The sequence below is a fragment of the Phacochoerus africanus genome, chromosome 1 (assembly GCF_016906955.1).
Source record: "Phacochoerus africanus isolate WHEZ1 chromosome 1, ROS_Pafr_v1, whole genome shotgun sequence".
Lineage (NCBI taxonomy): Eukaryota > Metazoa > Chordata > Mammalia > Artiodactyla > Suidae > Phacochoerus > Phacochoerus africanus.
The window spans coordinates 65,213,863-65,233,813 of NC_062544.1; positions in this window are offsets into that span (position 1 = coordinate 65,213,863).

Genomic DNA, 19,951 nt, shown 5'->3' on the forward strand with positions numbered 1-19,951 from the left:
CCATATCAGTGGAAAAAAATCAAGGTGCCCACTTGGTGAGTGTTTTTGTTGTTGGTAGTGTTGTTTTAATCTTTTTGGCTGTGCCCATGGCATGCAGAAGTTCCTAGGCCAGGGCTCAAACTCACACCTCAGCAGAGACCAGAACCACATCAGTGACAACGCCAATACCAGATCCCTAACCCACTATGCTATCTGGGAACTCCCAGAGAGTGTTCTTAAGCCATCAAAATCTGGCTAGGCTAATTCAATGCACTTGAATTGGATTTCACTGTACTTCTCGGTGAGTGACCACAAATATAGACACTGTAATATCCATATTCTTCAAACTATATTGTTTACTAAGAATGGCATGTTGCTTTAGTTTTTCTCAGATTATGTCTTATTTTTTGTTAACATAATCTTTTTACACCTATCTTTGATGTATTTGGATTTATTCTGTAGATACTATGTTGGAAGTCATGGTAGCCATCTCCAGGTCAGATGTCATGAAACATTCTGTAATCCACAATGGAGATTCTGTAACAAGGTACAGGAGTGATGAGCAGCATTTTATTACAGCATAAAGCGTAAAGGGGCAACAAAATAGTAACACTAATATTCAAAAAAAGGCCTTTGAAATACTTGTTGAAAAATATATCTAAGAGGGAAGGACAGAGATGAGAAAGAAGGAGTAGTCTCGGACAGCCATATACATGGCAAAATTGAATACTTCCAGCACCAAGTTCTTTCAGGTAGTCTTAATTTCAACTGTAATTGAAGCACAGATTATAAATCATAAAGATTTTTTAACCCAACAATTAGAGGAAAAAAGTGACAAATGTGATTTTCAGATGCAAAGTGTTAGTTTATAATTACATATTGTTGTGCAGATACCAAAAAAATTTGGAGAATAATTATGTACACTTACCATAATGACACACAGAATGAGAACCTCATCATTCTGAAATTTAATATCTCTTGTTTTAGTAAAAAAAAAAAAAAAAAAACCCTTTGATAATCAGGTGTTTTTCAGCTATGTCTAAGACTAAGCGTAGTGTTTGTAGCAAGAAGATGCTGTTCTTCAAGTGGGTATTACAACATATTTTACTTATTTACCCAAATTTATATTCTGTTAGACACAAAGTATTTAGCTTACCAACTGACTTTATTTATCCGCACACATATACCAGTTACTATGTTTTAATTAATGTAAACATTACATAAATTCATTTAAATCATCTTGAATTATGAATTTAAGCTGTCTTTTTTATCATTTATTTATATTTTTTCTACTGTACAGCATGGTGACCCAGTTACACATACATGTATACATTCTTTTTTCTCACATTCCGTGTTCCATCATAATTGACTAGACAAGAATTCCTGGTGCTACACAGCAGGATCCCATTGCTAATCCATCCCGAAGACAACATTCTGCATCTATTTACCCCAAGCTCCCAGTTCCTCCCACTCCCTAAGTTATCTTTCCAGTATATTGTGAAGGTAAAATTAAAATTTTATTTAAAGTAGATTCACTAAAAAAATTTCTTTCTGAAGATTTTCTTTAAAAAAAAAAAAAAGTAGTTACTCTTACCTCAACCCTTAGAGGGATTGATTGAGTTTCTTAGTATCAAAATATATATATATGATATGAGATAATTGTTTTTAATTTACTATTATAGTTGATTTACAGTGTTCTGTCAGTTTCTTCTTACAGCAAAGCGACCCAGTTATACATGTAAATACATTCTTTTCCTCATATTATCTTCTATCACGTTCTATCGCAAGAGATGGATATTGTTCCCTGTGTTGTATAGAAGGAACTCATTGCTTATCCATTCTAAATGTAATAGTTTGCATCTAATAACCCCAAACTCCCAGTCCATCCCATTCCCACCCCTTCCCTCTCAGTAACCACAAGTCTATTCTCTATGTCCATGAGGTTGTTTTATTTTCTGTAGGTAGGTTCATTTGTGCAAAATATTAGATTCCACAAATAAGTGGTATCATATGGTATTTGTATTTCTCTTTCTGAATTACTTCACTTAGTATGACACTCTCTAGCTCCATTCATGTTGCTGAAAATGGAATTACTTTGTTCATTTTCATGGCTGAGTAGTATCCCATTGTGTATATATACCACATCTTCTTGGTATTCCATTGTGTATATGTACATTCATCTGTCGATGGACATTTAGGGTGTTTCCATGTCTTGACTGTTTTGAAAAGTGTTGAGATTAACATAGCTGTGCATGTATCTTTTTCAAGGAAAGTTTTGTCCAGATATATGCCCATGAGTGAGATTACTGGGTCCTATGGTAGTTCTATATTTAATTTTCTGAAGTGCCTCCATACTATTTTCCATAGTGGTTGTGCCAATTTACTTTCCCACCAATAGTGTAGAAAGATTCCCTTTTCTTCACACCCTCTCCAGCATTTGTTATTTGTGGACTTATTGATGATAGCCATTCTGACTGGTACAAGGTGGTATCTCATAGTAGTTTTGATTTGCATTTCTCTAATAATCAGTGATGTTGAGTATTTTTTCATATGCTTGTTGGCCATCTGTATGTATTCTTTGGAGAAATGTCTATTCAGGTCTTTTTCCCATTTTGCCCAGAGTCTTTGGCAGTGGCAACAACAGGATATGTGTGTTTTCCTGGGTGGGTGAGAGCAACTTTTCAGATGACTTTTCCTATTATTTTCTGAAACTTCTAAGACTGGGTCTTGGAGTTGAATTCAGTTTCTTTCTTTCTTTCTTTCTTTCTTTCTTTCTTTCTTTCTTTCTTTCTTTCTTTCTTTCTTTCTTTCTTTCTTTCTTTCTTTCTTTCTTTCACATGTTCTGACTACAGTCTTAGAAGGATACTTTTACACTTTCACAATTTATAAAATTACCTCAGGAGTTCCTGTCATGGCTCAGCACTAATGAACCATACTAGTATCCATGAGGATGCGGGTTTCATCCCTGATCTCACTCCGTGGGTTAAAGATCCAGCACTGCTGTGAGCTGTGGTGTAGCTCACAGATGTGGCTCAGATCTGGCATTGCTGTGTCTATGGTAGCTCATAGATGCAGCTCAGATTTGACCCCTAGCCTGGGGAATTCCACATGCCGTGGGTGTGACTGTAAAAAGACCAAAAAACAAACAAACAAACAAACAAAAAACAAAAAACAAAAAAACAAACAAACAAACAAAAAACAAACCTGAAATGGAAGACTTTAACCACCCCCCCCCCAAGATGCCATGCTTCATAATCATGGTTATTTCTTTTGGATGTCAGTCAGGGCAGGAATCTCCTTCTCCTTCCTTGTCAGGAAGTGATGCCATATCTTTGTGCTTGGGCTTGTTAAATTCCTCCACCTTAAGTTTAGAAAGGCTATTTTGATTATTTTACAATCCTGACATTCAGATATGAGCATAACTAACTTATTGCAACCAAAACTCTTAAGGATCTAGAAATAAATCATTACCTTCCTGTTCTCAGAAGGACAAATAGTGCCAATCTCAAAAGGAAAATTGTTTTTAGTAGGTCTACTTGATTTTTCTGAAAGGATGAAATTCCAATGTAGACCACAAAGATATATGGTGCATGTAATACTACATTGCGTAAAAAAACAAAAACAGGTAAATAAAAATAAAACTTCCTTCAGAATTTCACAATTTACTAAAAAGCACTATAAAGTGCCTTTGTAAAAAAAGATAATAGGTCTGTTGTTGGTTTCAAAACAGTTTTAGGAGGGTGAGTGTCTTGAACTGTCACCAAATGTGGCATCCATCTTAATTGTTAACGGTTTGGGGAAGACCATTTTCAGAATGCAAAAGTTTCAAACTGAAATTCACTTCTTGAGGTTAGAGCTTTTAATGGACTGACTGTCACTGATAAGGAAATGATGGAGAGCACAATGTTTCTGCAATCTCATTAGTGGGATGTATTGTGTGAAGTTGAAGTTCCCAATCACCAGAATATGGACATATACTATAGTGAGGAGAGAAGAGAAAAGCAATTCAAAGTTCTATATTTAACTTTTATTCTTTTGAATACAGCATTAAAATAACAATTTCCATGGCATTGTATTTTCCTTATTTCTATAGTATGCAATAAAGATAAATCTCATATTATTTCAGCATAATATCATCCTTTCAAAGGAAATCTATTTTGAAATGACATCTCATGTGGTCAGAGAACTTCTCTTAGTTCCTATAAAGTTGGCAACTACAGAGTTTTCCTCAGAGAAAGAGACAAGATAATATATTCAACCATCAGTATCATAGGGGCACGCTTCACAAGTGTTTGCTTAAAACTTTGAATGCTGTGCAAATGTGATATTTAAGAAATATTTATTTAGATGAAACAAAAATAAATTTGTTGACTCATTCGTCATGCCTATGGAATATGAGTTTCTATTGATCGTTTGTATTAAACGTCGATGTGTAAAAATTGCAGAAATATTTGGATGTGAATGCACACTATGTCAATCAAGTAGAATTAGTTGACAGGTACCCAAATGTTTGGCACACTATAGTTTAACTGACGAAATTTCCCTACAAAGATAATGTTTTTTTCCTTGTTAATGTAGTCTTTTTTTTCTTCCAATTTAAAGGAAAATCTATGAATTAAGACATTCAGAATTTTTAATATTTATAATTTCTACTGAAATGCATTTAGATAGAAATATATAGTGAAAGCGAAACACACTCCACCCCCCCCCCAAAATTAGTTCCAGTTCTACCACTATTGATTGATTGATTGATTGGTCTCAAAGAAAATCATTCACTCTCTCTGAGTTCCCACGTATCCATTTGTGTCTAATAACTAGATAATTGTCAAAGACATAATTTTATGGTTATTTTAAAACAACTGGGGGGGGGTAGAGTAATCTCAAAAAATACATTAAATATGTGCAGCAGTGAATAGAATTCTATTTTCCCCCAAGAAGATGATTGCTACAAACGTCTGATATTTCAATCAAGAGAAAAACATGTCTTCTGCCATGAACAGCAGTATTTCCACATAAACCAGGAAAAAGAAAAATTCCAATGACTTCAAATGATGTAATAATTAAGGTGTATGGATCACTTTTTAATTTTTCAGTTGTTAATATGATAGCTTTAAAATATTTCCTTGCAAAATTCTCATAATAAGTCGATGAAGTTGGTTCCATAATGACTATTATTTTATAGATGAGGAACCTGTGACTCAGGAAGTTTGGGTAAGACACAAAAGGTGAATATCTAATAACACCAGAATTGGATTCAGAATCTGAGAATCTGGCTTCAGAGTTTAGCCATGCCTACAGCTATAGAGTTCTTTTAGAGGTATGAAAGAGATATGGAAAGAGACCATCTATTTTAGGCAAAACTATATTTTGAAAGCAATCTCTCTTTGTTTTGAAAAATGCCTATACTGCCATGACTTTAAAAAAATAATCCTTTAAATACTCTTCCTCCTTATCAACTGAGAAACATTTGACTATTGAGAAATAAACAATCATATTACCTGTATGATTAAAGTTGCTTGGTCCTCAACCAATTGTTTTTGGCAGGAAATAAATTTTATTCTTAATGCACCTGAGGAAAAACTGGCATGAGAAATAATTGTCACTTAAAAATGTTTAAAATACTTTTAAGGGCTTTGATTAAAATTGGAGAGGGGCAAGTCATAGGTCAAGTACAGAAAGCTTTTTTTGTTCACTTAAGAAACAGGAACTTCCTAACTTACTTATTTGGTTAATAGGATTTTTTTGTCGTTGCTGTTAACATCAACATTCAAAAATTTAGAGTTCACATTAAAATACAAATTTCTGTCTTTTCCATAAATGCTGTAACATCTGCCAAACCTGGTTCTAAATTCCAATGTGGCAATGATCCATGGTTGCTGGGTAGCAGCTGCCACCTTTAGGCAGACCATGCACTTTGCAATGTTTCCAGCCACCCTGGGCCTGTTTCACTCATTTACATTTCCAATCTGGATATATGCCCAAGAGTGGGATTGCGAGGTCATATGGAAGTTCTATGTATAGATTTCTAAGGTATCTCCAAACTGTTCTCCATAGTGGCCGTACGAGCTTACATTCCCATCAGCAGTGCAGGAGGGTTCCCTTTTCTCCACAGCCCCTCCAGCACTTGTTACTTGTGGATTTATTAATGATGGCCATTCTGACTGGTGTGAGGTGGGTATCTCAGGGTAGTTTTGATTTGCATTTCTCTTATAATCAATGATGTTGAGCATTTTTTCATGTGTTTGCGGGCCATCTGTATATCTTCCTTGGAGAAATGTCTATTCAGATCTTTTGCCCATTTTTCCATTGATTGATTGGCTTTTTAGCTGTTGGGTTGTATAAGTTGTTTATATATTCTCGAGATTAAGCCCTTGTCGGTTGCATCATTTGAAACTATTTTCTCCCATTCTGAAAGTTGTCTTTTTGTTTTCTTTTGGGTTTCCTTTGCTGTGCAAAAGCTTTTCAGTTTGATGAGGTCCCATGGGTTTATTTTTGCTCTAATTTCGATTGCTTTGGGAGACTGACCTGAGAAAATATTCTTGATGTTGATGTCAGAGAGTGTTTTGCCTATGTTTTCTTCTAGGAGTTTGATGGGGTCCTGTCATATATTTAAGTCTTTCAGCCATTTTGAGTTTATTTTTGTGCATGGTGTGAGGGTGTGTTCTAGTTTCCTTGCTTTGCATGCAGCTGTCCAGGTTTCCCAGCAATGCTTGCTGAATAGACTTTCTTTTTCCCATTTGATGTTCTTGCCTCCCTTGTCAAAGATTAAGTGACCCTAGGTGTCAGGGTTTATTTCCGGATTCTCTATTCTGTTCCATGGGTCTGTCTGTCTGTTTTGATACCAGTACCACACTGTTTTGATGACTGTGGCTTTGTAGTAATACTTGAAGTCTGGGAGAGTTCTGCCTCCTGCTTGGTTTTTGTTTCTCAGGATTGCTTTGGCGATTCTGGGTCTTTTGTGGTTCCATATAAATGTTTGGATTGTTTGTTCTAGTTCTGTGAAAAATGTCCTGGGTAATTTGATAGGGATTGCATTGAATCTGTAGATTGCTTTGGGGAGTATGGCCATTTTTGCAATATTGATTTTTCCAATCCAGGAGCATGGAATATCTTTCCATTTCTTTACATTTTCTTTGATTTCTTTGATTAAAGAGACACATACACCCGCATGTTCATTGCAACACTATTCACAATAGCCAGGACATGGAAACAACCTAAATGTCCATCCACAGATGATTGGATTCGGAAGAGGTAGTATACATACACAATGGAATACTACTCAGCCTTGAAAAAGAATGACGTAAAGCCATTTGCAGCAACATGGATGGAACTAGAGAATCTCATACTGAGTGAAATGAGCCAGAAAGACAAAGACAAATACCATATGATATCACTTATAACTGGAATCTAATATCCAGCACAAATGAACATCTCCACAGAAAAGAAAATCATGAACTTGGAGAAGAGACTTGTGGCTGCCTGATGGGAGGGGGAGGGAGTGGGAGGGATCGGGAGCTTGGGCTTATCAGACACAACTTAGAATAGATTTACAAGGAGATCCTGCTGAATAGTATTGAGAACTTTGTCTAGATACTCATGTTGCAACAGAACAAAGGGTGGGGGAAAAAAATGTAATTGTAATATATACATGTAAGGATAACTTGATCCCCTTGCTGTACATTGGGGAAATAAAAAAAAAATTTAAAAATTAAAAAAATAAAATACATTTCCAATCTGGCCAAAAAATAAAAAAAAAAAGAATTTGAGTAGTTTAAATCTCCTCTTTAATATCACCATTTCCTATTTTTTACCCCTTTCCAATACACATTAAGGTCTTGTAAATTTCCCTTAGTCCAAATAATGAATAATATTCATTGCCAGTAGAAAGAAGGATGGATTAATTTGATTAATTTCCTCTGAATGCTTTGAAGTAAAGCATCAAAGAATCATTGTTTACCTCTTGAAATGCTCAGGTTTTATTCTAGAATAAAGAAAATGTGATTCAACTTTCATTCAAAGGACAGTTGCAGAGTTCTGGAACTTTGTGTTTAAACAAAGATATATCATAGTCCATTTTGTTCTTTTCTTAAAAGTTATGTATTAAGCATTAATATTATTTCCCCCTGGCATATATCAGTAAAAATAGTTCCCCTTCATATGATTTTTAAAAGTAGATTTCTAGTTAAAATACATTTGCACTATAAAAGAAGCTTTCATCCCAGAAAAATAAAATTTTAAAACATTTTAATATACTCAAATTTGTGCTTTCAAAAAAACTTTCTGAATTATTGCATTACAATTAGTTGCTGTTGAGTCCCTGTAGTTCTGAAAAGAATGTTGCATATTAGCCCTATTAATTACATGTGCATTATCTAAGTAAATTGAGAATAAAAATAACAAGTCATATTAAATTTATGAAATTATAATGTGTACCACTTAGGATAGAATTTAGATTTTTTCAGAATATAATTAGTATTTTGATTATTTTTATAGCTAAAAACTTAATAGAAGATAGAGTTGTCTGCCTTTATAGTCCTTAGTATCTCTCTGTTTCTCTTGCTCTTTCTTGCTCTCGGAAGAACAGAACACACATGTATGCACACACACACACACACACACACACACACACGGACACGTGCACACACACACCCTGAAGTGCAATATCTTTTCTCCTCAAAGTCTGAAAGATTATGCTTAAATTATGTTCTGAAACAATAATTTAAGAAAAATTAAAGCTATGGCACACTCTACTAGAGATAGTCTGTGATGGACTAACATATATTGATGGTTCAAACAGAAAATATTTTAAAATGATACATAAAACAGCAATTTTCCATGAGCTTTGATAATGCATGCTTTTTGCCTCTCAGTTCATCTTTATAAGACATTACACTGAAAAATCTTAAAAACAATTCATATCACCTCTATGCAGAGAGCTGTTATGATTACACAAAATGAAAACCTGGAAATAGAATTTTAAAACCAGGAGATAATAACTTTCATATCATGATTATACTATTCTATTATTAAGATGATAAACATTGAATATGTGAAAAAACAAAGGCCAATGTATTTATTTTAATGTAAAATGACCAAAAATCATCAGAAGTTTCAAAATCCAATTGTGTGTGGGTGTGTTGGTAGGTATGAGTATTGACAGGTTAATATAATATTTATAGGAAAAATAAAATAGCCAAACATAGTGAACACTATCCTATTAAATAGAAAAAATGAAAGGACTTACATGATTGAATGTAAAAACATATTGTGTTATCCAATTTATTATATCTATACAATCTATACATTGGATATATATACCCTATGAAAGTTCTTTTTTAATTGCTTTTGAAAGCTTTGGTTTTCCCAATTTTATCCTATTCTGATTCCTTTTTCCCCGCAATATTGAACTCATATTCCATTTCTAATCAGAAATAAAAGTTTGAATAATAGACCTAGAGTGAGATTTAGTGCATCCTCCAGGCATTTTCCCAGCAAATTCTGTGGGTCCTCAGTTAAGCAACATCCCAATGGACATCCTAGCCACTTCCCTGGGAGTTTAGCACCCGTACCCATGCAGTTTCCCATGAGTTTCCTCTACATACAAAGAGGTCGTTTTCTGCTTGCTGATATTCACCTGTGGAACTTCAGTGAACTTCTCCACTGTCTGGTCTGTTACAATTACACCCCTTCCACGTGGGTCTGAGCCTCAGTTTGGGGGCAGGGTTGGTGGTGGATTTGATGGGCATGGGAGTGAGGGAGGAATTTTGTACTGTGTACCACTCCTATGAGCAGTGCTGCTTTCTCTGTTTATTATCACTGCATTCTTTACCCCACTCATCTGTTACTAGGTATTAATTGTTTTATGTATCCATTACATATACCCCATGTTTTATCTCCAGACTGAAACTTGACTGATCTGTATTATTTACAGAAGACAAATTGAAAGACTCCAACTGATGAAATGTAAGGGTACTATTTAGGTCAAATGTGGGACACACAGCAACTTGAAAAGACTAGAAATAAAACCTTCCTCATTTGAGAAGGCAACAGTGAAAAAAAATGTGACTATAGATTTAATGATTTATCTTTAGAAGATGCAGGAAAAAATTATCCAATTGAACAATTGTACAAGTCATTGCAATAGTCAAGCAAAAAAGCAGTTTGGAAAACTGTGTCTCATATCTACTTGATCAATCTGTCATATGTGAAAAAAACTCATAATTCCATAAGAATCAAACAGAAGCAGAAATTTATTAATATAGAATTAAAATACAATGGTTGAAACACTAGCTTCAGTTCAGGTGCCAGGAATCACTGAGGTGCTTGATACTCTGGTGGTGAGACCATGTACGCATTTTCTTGACAACCAACACTTTTCAAGGCCTAAATTCCTTAAAGCAGAATGCCAATGTAAAAATTTCACAGATGTCTATAAAACAAGGACTTAGGAGGATCAAAACACTCCTAGAGCTATATACCAGTACAATGTATTACACATTTCACTGTATACAGCCTCTACTCAATACCACAAAAGAAATTTGAAATTGCAGCTTCTATATTTCCCGTTTTATTTTTCCACACATTTTCACTGTTCATTTTTTCTCTTAAGTGTGGAATTCTGAATGTTGCATACATTTTATTGAAAAATTATTGAAAAAGGAATTTAGAAAGAATCCATTCATGCTACTTCCAATTGTACAAATAAAATTTTTCTCTCTTCATTTGACTAAGAAACAGAATAATTTTAAACTTTTCCTTTCAAAACCAGTCCTTGTGCAAATTCAAGCTCATATACATTTACAACATGAACCAAGAAATAAACTAACTTCACATTTTCAAAACAGATACTCTTTTCTGCATGCTTTTTTCTCTGTAAGGATTTAGAGTTAGTACCCATGATTATATATATATATATAAAATATATATATAAAATAGTGTTCTTATTTAAAAAAGTGTTCATACAAAAACCTGCCACTCAACTAGATGACAGTTTTATAAGTCACTTTTTTTTTTTGGCAGCCTATTTATCCTACTATATAAAACCCTCCAAGGAAGGCTTGCCATAAATGATAGTGTATTTCACAGGTCATGTAATTTGCAATTTGTCATTCTTCATTTTGCAGGAAATGGTTCATGATGTCAACAACACATAAGCAATATATTAACATTTTTGCTATTCTTTCAGTGTGAATAGATTTTTCTTTTTAATTTTGATGACAGTCAAGGCAAACTATAAATTGTTGTGGTCAATTACGGGTTGTAAAAAAAGAAGATATGTTTTAAACTATACATTATTACTCTGCTATGTATCTAACTGTTGTGCCTTGCTTGTTGGTGGAGGTGGACTATAAACTTCTAGAAAGAAACAAAATTCTTTTTACTCAATTGTAATTCATTCATTCATTTAGATATTCATCAATTCTGTCAACAGGCTTATATCCAATGACTAAAGAAAAAAATAATTTAGGTAACAGATGATGAAAACTGTGGAATAGTTTCTACTTTTGTGATTCTCATAGAAAAGCAAGAGAAGCAAACAAGCCGTCATGTATTTTTACTTTTTTGGTGGGAGGGATCCAAACCCAAGGCATGTGGACATTCCCTGGCCAGGGACTGAACATGCGCCACAGCAGAGACCAGAGCTGCTGCAGTGACCATGTCGGATCCTTAACCCACTGTGCCACAAGGGAACACCAGCAGTTATATATTTTTAAAGGTGAGTTTTTGTTTGTTTGTTTGTTTTTGCTTGCATGTATGCGTGCTGCCTTAATGGCCTGCTTGCCAAGCACTCCTCTATCACATTGTTTGTGGTCCTGATAGAGAATTCCTGCCCCCTTTATACATTTCTCACCTGAGTACTCATACAGAAATGAAGAGGGTAGCTACCACACTGGGGTCTATGGCTAGACATGTGACTCAAGCCGAACCAATTGCACATTCACGCTTTCCACCCGGCCTTTGTGTTGTTGGGCCATCAGAGTGGTGACAGCAATAATTTCCCTGCTACTTCTAGCAGTGGCAGCTATGATCCTGGCAGAGGTACTGTTGGTGATATCGTGAACATAATAAAGCTATTGTGTATCCTTAATGATAATTTCTGCTTTCCAGTAGCCACAGACATCTGCTGGTTATAATTCCAGGATTGTTGTCTTTCATCGATTCCATGAAGTCTTTCATTTACATGGACTTCCAATGCACTTCCCTCTCCCACACAACAAAAACCAAACAAAGAAACAAACATAGCTAGGGTCAGAAAGACCAGCTAAAGTGACCCTCACACTAAAACCAAACCCTATTGAACAATAGTCTATGACCCAAAAGAGCGAAATTAAAATAAAAAGAATACAACTCCTTCCCATGTGGGTATATCATAGCAGTCCAGTGCACTTTAATTTCATGTTTTCATGATTTTTTAATCTATTTTGTCTTTCATTAAAACATGTAAACCACTCAGCAGGGCGTGGTGAGCAGTAATTTTGCATCAGTACAAGCTATTTTATCATTTATCAGAGGAAGAGCCCAGGTTATGGTCCTACACTGACTTTATTCGTAAAGGAGCTCTTCCATTTACATATTTGTATGATCTTGGTCAAGTTACTTAACATTTCTTTGCCCAAGTTTCTCATTGGTGCAAGGAGGCTAAAAGTGGTGTCATTCAGGACGGAAATTGATAATTCATGTAATATTCGCAGAATATCAGCATATAATAATCTTTCATTGAAGGTTATCTATGTCTAGCTTCATGTAATTTTCTGTCCATTTTTTCCAAGAAATTAATTGAAATTTAATAATTACATGATATATGTTTGCCCTTTCTTCTTAATAATGAAAGAATCTATAGTGTTTTGTGTTCTCTTTGAGTAAATACTTCGTTTTATATACTTTGTTCTATGAGGTCTTAATTTCTTTTATTTTTTCCCTCCCCACCTTTGGTCTGCCCCTGTGGCATGTGGAAGTTCCTTGACCAGGGATCAATACTCCCACCACAGCAGAGACCCAAGCTACTGCAGTGAAAACACCAGATCCTTAACCACTGTGCCACAAGTTCTTAATTTCCAAAAAGTCATTATAATTTTGCTTTCCTTTCAGAGTAATTAGAGCTATTTAGATGAGTTCCATATTATCATTTTCTACTGGTTATTGTGTTATTAAGCTTATTAATTTCTCAAGTTATTGCACTGAGGCCATAAACTGGTCTTTTCGTACTTTTAATAATTGATGAAAATTTATTTATTGCTTTGAGAACATAAATTTTGATTGGTTTTCGGATGTTTGGGAGCTCTTTAAATGTTTACTAAGTCTATTTTAAATTTCAATGTAAACCTATTAACTCAAACTTAGGTTCTTCAAAATCTATATAATTTAAAATTTTTTTTTCCACGTACTTGTTTGAAATCATTTTAAGAGATTAGCTAAAGATTTCCATTTACACTACAAATTCTGTATTAATCATATTCATATATTCTAAAAAGGTTTGCCATTCATACTATTATATATTCTTCATGGATCATGAATTTTCCCACTTGAATATTAACTACTCTTTTTTTTTTGGTTATTCTTGTTATTTTTTTTTTTTGCACTTATAAAGAAAGGAAGAGTCTCTTTGCCCCTGTGCCAGTCAAAATAGCTTCAGCACAGCCAGGCTATATTAGAAAGGAATGAAACCCAAGGTTATAGGCTTATTGCAAGTTTCAGAGAATTGTCATGTTCTAAGTATTATTATTTTTTTTTAGTTAAAGTACAGTTGATTTACAATATTGTGTTAGTTTCTGGTGTATAGCAAAGTGATTCAGTTATATATATATATTCTTTATATATATATATGATTCAGAATATATATGTGTATATATATATACTTTTAAAAAATTCTTTTCCATTATTGGTTATTACAAGATACTGAATATATTTCCAGTGCTATATGGTAAATCCTTGTTGTTTATCTATTTCATATATGGTCTTTCCAAGTATTCACTTCAGCACAAGGCTGGTAGCCATGCCCAGCCAATTTTTCCTTGACCCAGATAAGTTTTCCACATTATCTACAGGGTTGATTCTATCTATGGCTATGTATAACTCAGAATTTGTAGAATTTGTGAGGTACAGTGCAATCTGAAAATAAAGGGCCTTTTATTAAAAAATTCTTCAGATTTTCAAGATGGTAACAGTAGAACATTAAACCAAACATGCAGTCTTTATGTCTGGGGGCTAAATGACTACACTGGTGCATGTCCAGAAAGCTATATCTGTTTGTACCTTCTTTTTTAGTGGTAATGTTTCCATCTCCTACTTCAGCCACTTTAGAAGAAACATAGAGAAAAAAAAGAGTTAATTTTTTTGCAGTCTTCGATTTTTCAGTGGAAAAACATACAATGGCATACAATCAGTGGAGCCAAAGACACAGTTGAGGTTCAACACTTATAATAAAATACTAAGGCATTATATACTTTTGATTTTATAGTGGACACAGGATTCTATTTTGGAAAACGTCTCCAGACTGAGGAATTTAAGCAATTTAACATCAAAATTATGTTTGGGAGTTAAAGAATGCATAAAATACATATTTAAGAATGCATAAAATTTTCCGTTTCTCCATACCTGAAATTGTATTCTATATTTACTCTCAGTATTATCTTAAAAGATATTTTTCTTAGTTACATAATTTTTTAAAATTTGAGTTTTATTCCAAAAACTCTGTTGCAGTGATTGACAATGATGATGATTGATGATCAGGTTGCTAAATGAATATTATCCATAAGTTATTAGTAGTAAGATTATCTACAAGTAAGCATTAATGACGCTAAGTCTTAGTTAAGAAGTCTGTAAGTTATAATCATTTGCCATTTACTCCTGTTATTTTTGTTGATATGTTATTGATAAATGAATCTTTTGCAATTTCAAAACTAGAAAAATTTATTGCTACTTCTCCTCAATTTAAGTGTATTACACAATTTTAAAATCCAAATGCATCATAACTCAAGTTAATTGCAAAGACTTTTTGTTAAATTTATTCCAACTTATCTTGCTTTTTGTATTTATAAGCTCTTTAACCTTGCATGTATTCAAGATAACAAAGTAGCCTTAAAAGCTTATTACAAATGATAGCTTTTTCACTTAGATTAATCTGCTACTATGATACAAAGGGTGTTTTATTAAATATTCATTTTCTTCTATCAGCACTGATATTAGTAATTTACGTTTGGCTATAGAGTAATCAATTAAAGTAAAGCACGCTGTGTGAACACTAAACCTAACACATTAATTCAATCTATTTTGGCTACTCCTGCTGTCTTGCAAATCATTTCTATGGTTACAACACATTTGTCAAAGTTTCTAATACAAAAACATTCCACAATGGCAAGGCCTATAATAAATAACAATAAGATTTGTGGATAATAAATAAATTTAGATTTAATTTCTATAAATTAAGTGACATTTTTCTAATATCACAGAACCCATACAATAAAAATGAACTAAATACACTAAAATTTTGTTTAAATTACTGTGGGAAAAATGACTGTAAGTTTAATCCAAAAAGTTCCATAAATGATTATATAAGAAAAGCATAACTTTTAATTAACTCTGTGATAAACCAAGAATAGTGAGCAGGCAAACACATCTCAGAGCTGATGGGATTCTGTCCAAGTAACAGCTTTTCCTTTGGGTTTGGATATTTTTTCATGTTTCTATTAAACCTGTGTTCATATTTCAATAGAATTAAAAAAGGACAATGAATTTTGGAAACAATACTATCTGAAATCTTAGGACTCGATAATGTATATCCTTAAAATGATAACATAAATATGACTTTGGTCAATGTACTTGTATTGTAAGGGAATTACCCTAATAGAGGTCTGGCCTTTGCACGTGGCCTCCAGGAGATAATCTCCTTTGGAATATTATGCCTGATGGAAGCTTGTTTAGGGATCTAACAAGGCCAGATTAAGGAAGGGATTGACCAGGATAGAAAGACCAACAATTTGATAGAGTGTATGACCTTGGGCCACACAGCATCACTTGAAATGCTGACTGAGATCAACCAAGGGGCAGGTGGAACCCCAGTAGCACCTGACTACTGACACTGAACACTGGGGTGAGCTTCCCCAGTTTACAATCTGAAACCTTAGGGTACTGCTACACCTGAATACCAGGAAAGCAACATCTTCTGACTCCACAGAGAAAAGACAATGGAAGTTCTGCATTTGGTACTTCTCTACCTGATGCCCTGGGTGCTTCTTCCCTTGCTGGACTTTAATCTATATCCATTATTTGTAATAAACAATATGCAGCTTCTAATGAGTTCTGTAAATCCTAGAAAATCTTGGACTTGCAATTAGTGTAAGAAGGAAGGACAGTCTTGCTTTGTTTAGGACTGTGTTTCTTCTAATTTTGTAGTTTGCCTCAGCTCTCACAAAATTACACATTGCATTGGTTAAAAAATGTGACGTTATCTTTTTGACCCTTGACAAATAAAGAAATTTAAATCTATTAATATAACATGATTCATGAAAGATTGGAAAAAGAATCATACATGCACAAAAATAGGTGGTAAATTAAATTTATCAACTCTTTCCAGTGGTTTTAAACATGCCATCTAAACCTCTTTCTTTCTTTCTTTCTTTCTTTCTTTCTTTCTTTCTTTCTTTCTTTCTTTCTTTCTTTCTTTCTTTCTTCTTTCTCTCTTTTTTGGCCTTCTCTTGAGCCGCTCCCGCGGCATATGGAGGTTCCCAGGCTAGGGGTCTAATCCGAGCTGTAGCCACAGGCCTATGCCAGAGCCACAGCAACGGGGGATCCAAGCCATGTCTGTGACCCACACCACAGCTCATGGCAATGCCAGATCCTTAACCCACTGAGCAAGGCCAGGGATTGAACCCTCAACCTCATGGTTCCTAGTCGGATTTGTTAACCATTGCACCACGACAGGAACTCCTAAACCTATTTAAATCTGCATATCCACCTTCGTAAAACTGGAAGATTTGTTTTTATAGCTGTCTTACTGAAGATTTCAATGTCTCCATATATAACAATTGTAAAGCTCTGGGCTTATAATTTTCAGTTTCCTTTATATCTGTTTCATTAAACTTTTGTAACTTTAGCTGAACTCTCCACAGCTAAGTCATATATCAGAATTTCTATTAATATTTCAGTTTCAACTATAGTCACAAGTTTTGAGATTGTACTGTACCTTCACTGGGTTTTGAGCTTGTTAGGCCTTAGAGTCTTTGAGCAGCTTACAGCTAATTTCGTTTCCTGCAATAATTACCTTGTATATATATATGTGTATGTATATATGTGTGTGTGTGTGTATATGGTAAATAATTTAGTAGACCTTTTCATTAACATTCTTAATTCTCTCTCCCCATCCTCCTTTGCCTCAGCATAAAAATCTCTTATAACTGAATGTATATTTCTGGAAATCTCCCTTTGCTTTCTTAATTCAAGACTATTGTTCTTTAAAAAGAAAGCATAATTGTTCACATCTATTGATTTGAGTGTTTTGGTGGGCACTGAAAGCACAATGCTACCCACAATGGACATAAACTCTGCAGAAGTCCTTTAGGGGAAAATAAGCAAAAAATCCCAGAGGCTTGTAATAAGCTCTATGACGAGTTAAGTAGAGAGAATGTATCAGGATGATCTAGCCAAGTAAAGGACAATGGAAAGGTCAGAATACTTCCCAGAGAAAGTGCTATCTAAACAACATTCCTTGGCAGCCCGTAAAACAAGTTGTTAAACACAGTCAATTAGCTAAAATCTGAGGAAAATTTGCCTTTGCTTTTACATCTGTAGTTCCCTGGATCCATATTTCTAGTCTATGAGTGTCCATAATAGACTATATTTATTTTTAAATCCCCAATTACTTCCTAAATAATTACATCCTTTCTTTCCCTGTCCAGGGCACCACTGAAACTATTTTGACAAAGATAATGGTCTGTTTTCAATCTTCTGACTATATCAGCTCTCAGAAATATTTTATGTACTCATTTACTCTTTAACAGATTGAGCATTTAGAGATAAATATATAATCTTTCAATATAATGGATTTGAAGTTGACCCTAGAGTCCTATTACTTTTGAAAACATATTCATTATCAACTTCTTAATAGCATATTTAATATTGATTTCTGTAATATTACTTTCCTAATTCTTCTATTTCTATTAAGGTTTCCTTATTTTTAATAATGGGAAAATATAAATAAAATTTACCCATCTTAACCATTAAGTGTCCAGCTTAGTAGTATTAGGTATATTCACACTGTAGTCCAACAAATTTTCAGAACTCTTTCCATTTTAAAATTTAAAACTCTAGGGAGTTCCCTCATGGCTCAGAGGGTTAAGGATCCTGTGTTGTCACTGTGGCACGGGTTTGATTCCTGGCCCCGGAACTTCTGCGTGCTATGGGTGCAGCCAAAAAAACCCCCAAAACTCCCCATTCCAACCCCTCCCAGTCCCTGGCAACCTCCATTCTACCTTCTGATATATGAACTTGATTAGTTTAATTATTTCATATACATGAAATAAATTAGTTCATATAAAGGAACTTTCATATAAATGAAGTTAATTTTGTCTTTCAGTGACTGGCTTATTTCATTTAGTATAATGTCCACAATTATCATCCGAGCTGTCAATGAATCAGAATTTCCTTTTTCTTAAGGCTGAATAATATTCCATTTATTCCATATAACATTTAATTTATCCATTCATCAACTGATGGACAATTGAGTTGTTTTTACCTTCTAGCTATTGTGAAGAATGCTGTTATGAACATGTGTGGACAAATCTTTGCTTTCAGTTATTTTGGATATATATCCAGAGTGAGATTGCTGGAATATATGGTAATGCTATTTTCAATTTTTTGAGGAACCACCATACTATTTTCCATGGCAGCTGGACCATTTTATATTTCCATTGACAGCATAAAAGGGTTCTAGTTTCTACAGATCCTCAGTAACACTTGTTATTTTTTGGTTTTATGATTGTAGCAATCTTAATGGGTATGAGGTAACATCTCATGTTTTTAGTTTGTTTCCCTAATGAGTCATGAGGTTGAGCATTTTTCATGTGATTCTTGGAGACTTGGACATCTTCCTTGTAGAAACACCTATTTAAATCCTTTGATCATTTTTAACTGGAATTTTTGGGGTCTTTTTGTTTTGGTGTCAACTTTTTAGTTCTTTACATATTCTGGATATTAACCTCTTATATATGATTTGAAAACATTCTCTCCTAGTCTATTGGTAGTCTTTTCATTCTGCTTATTGTGTCCTTTAATGGACACAATTTTAATTTTTATGTAGTCCAATTCACTTATTATTATTTTTATTGCCTCTGCTTTTGGTATCTGATCCAGGAAATCATTGCCAAATCTTATTTCATGGTTTCCCAGATTCCCCTTCAATTTCCGACTTATCTACCTATACTGCTCTTTCAGGAGTCTTCTTTCTAATATTTTCCCAATTCTCCACATTTCCCAGCTTCTGACATAGTTATATAAGGTTTTATATTAAATTCCTTATTCCATAATACTCACATTGGTTCTGTTTCTCTGAATGAACTTTATCTGAGACAAGTGGCCTGTCTTAGAAAGATTTGTTGGTATGGCTTTTGTTTAATGGAGAGAATACCATTAAGACATCCACAGAGTTTTAGGGGAACTGCATAGGAAGAAGTATCAACAGTTAAGACTAAAAGACATAGAGGCACTTTAAAGTGAAAAGGACCCTCAGGACCTTCAAAGGATGAGAATACTACTCAGCCTGAAGCAGAGGAATTTTCTTTGTGAGGGAAGGGGGAAAGCAAACAAGAATAGATAATAAGACAGAAGTTAAGATTCCATCGTTGGTGCAAAGTTCCTAAAACTGCTATCTTGAAAGATCAGAACAGCACCCTAAGCAATGTTCATTCATTATCTTACTTCAGAGCCGGGGGACTAGAAACAAGTGCCAGGCCCCATTTCAAAAGAACTATGAAACAAT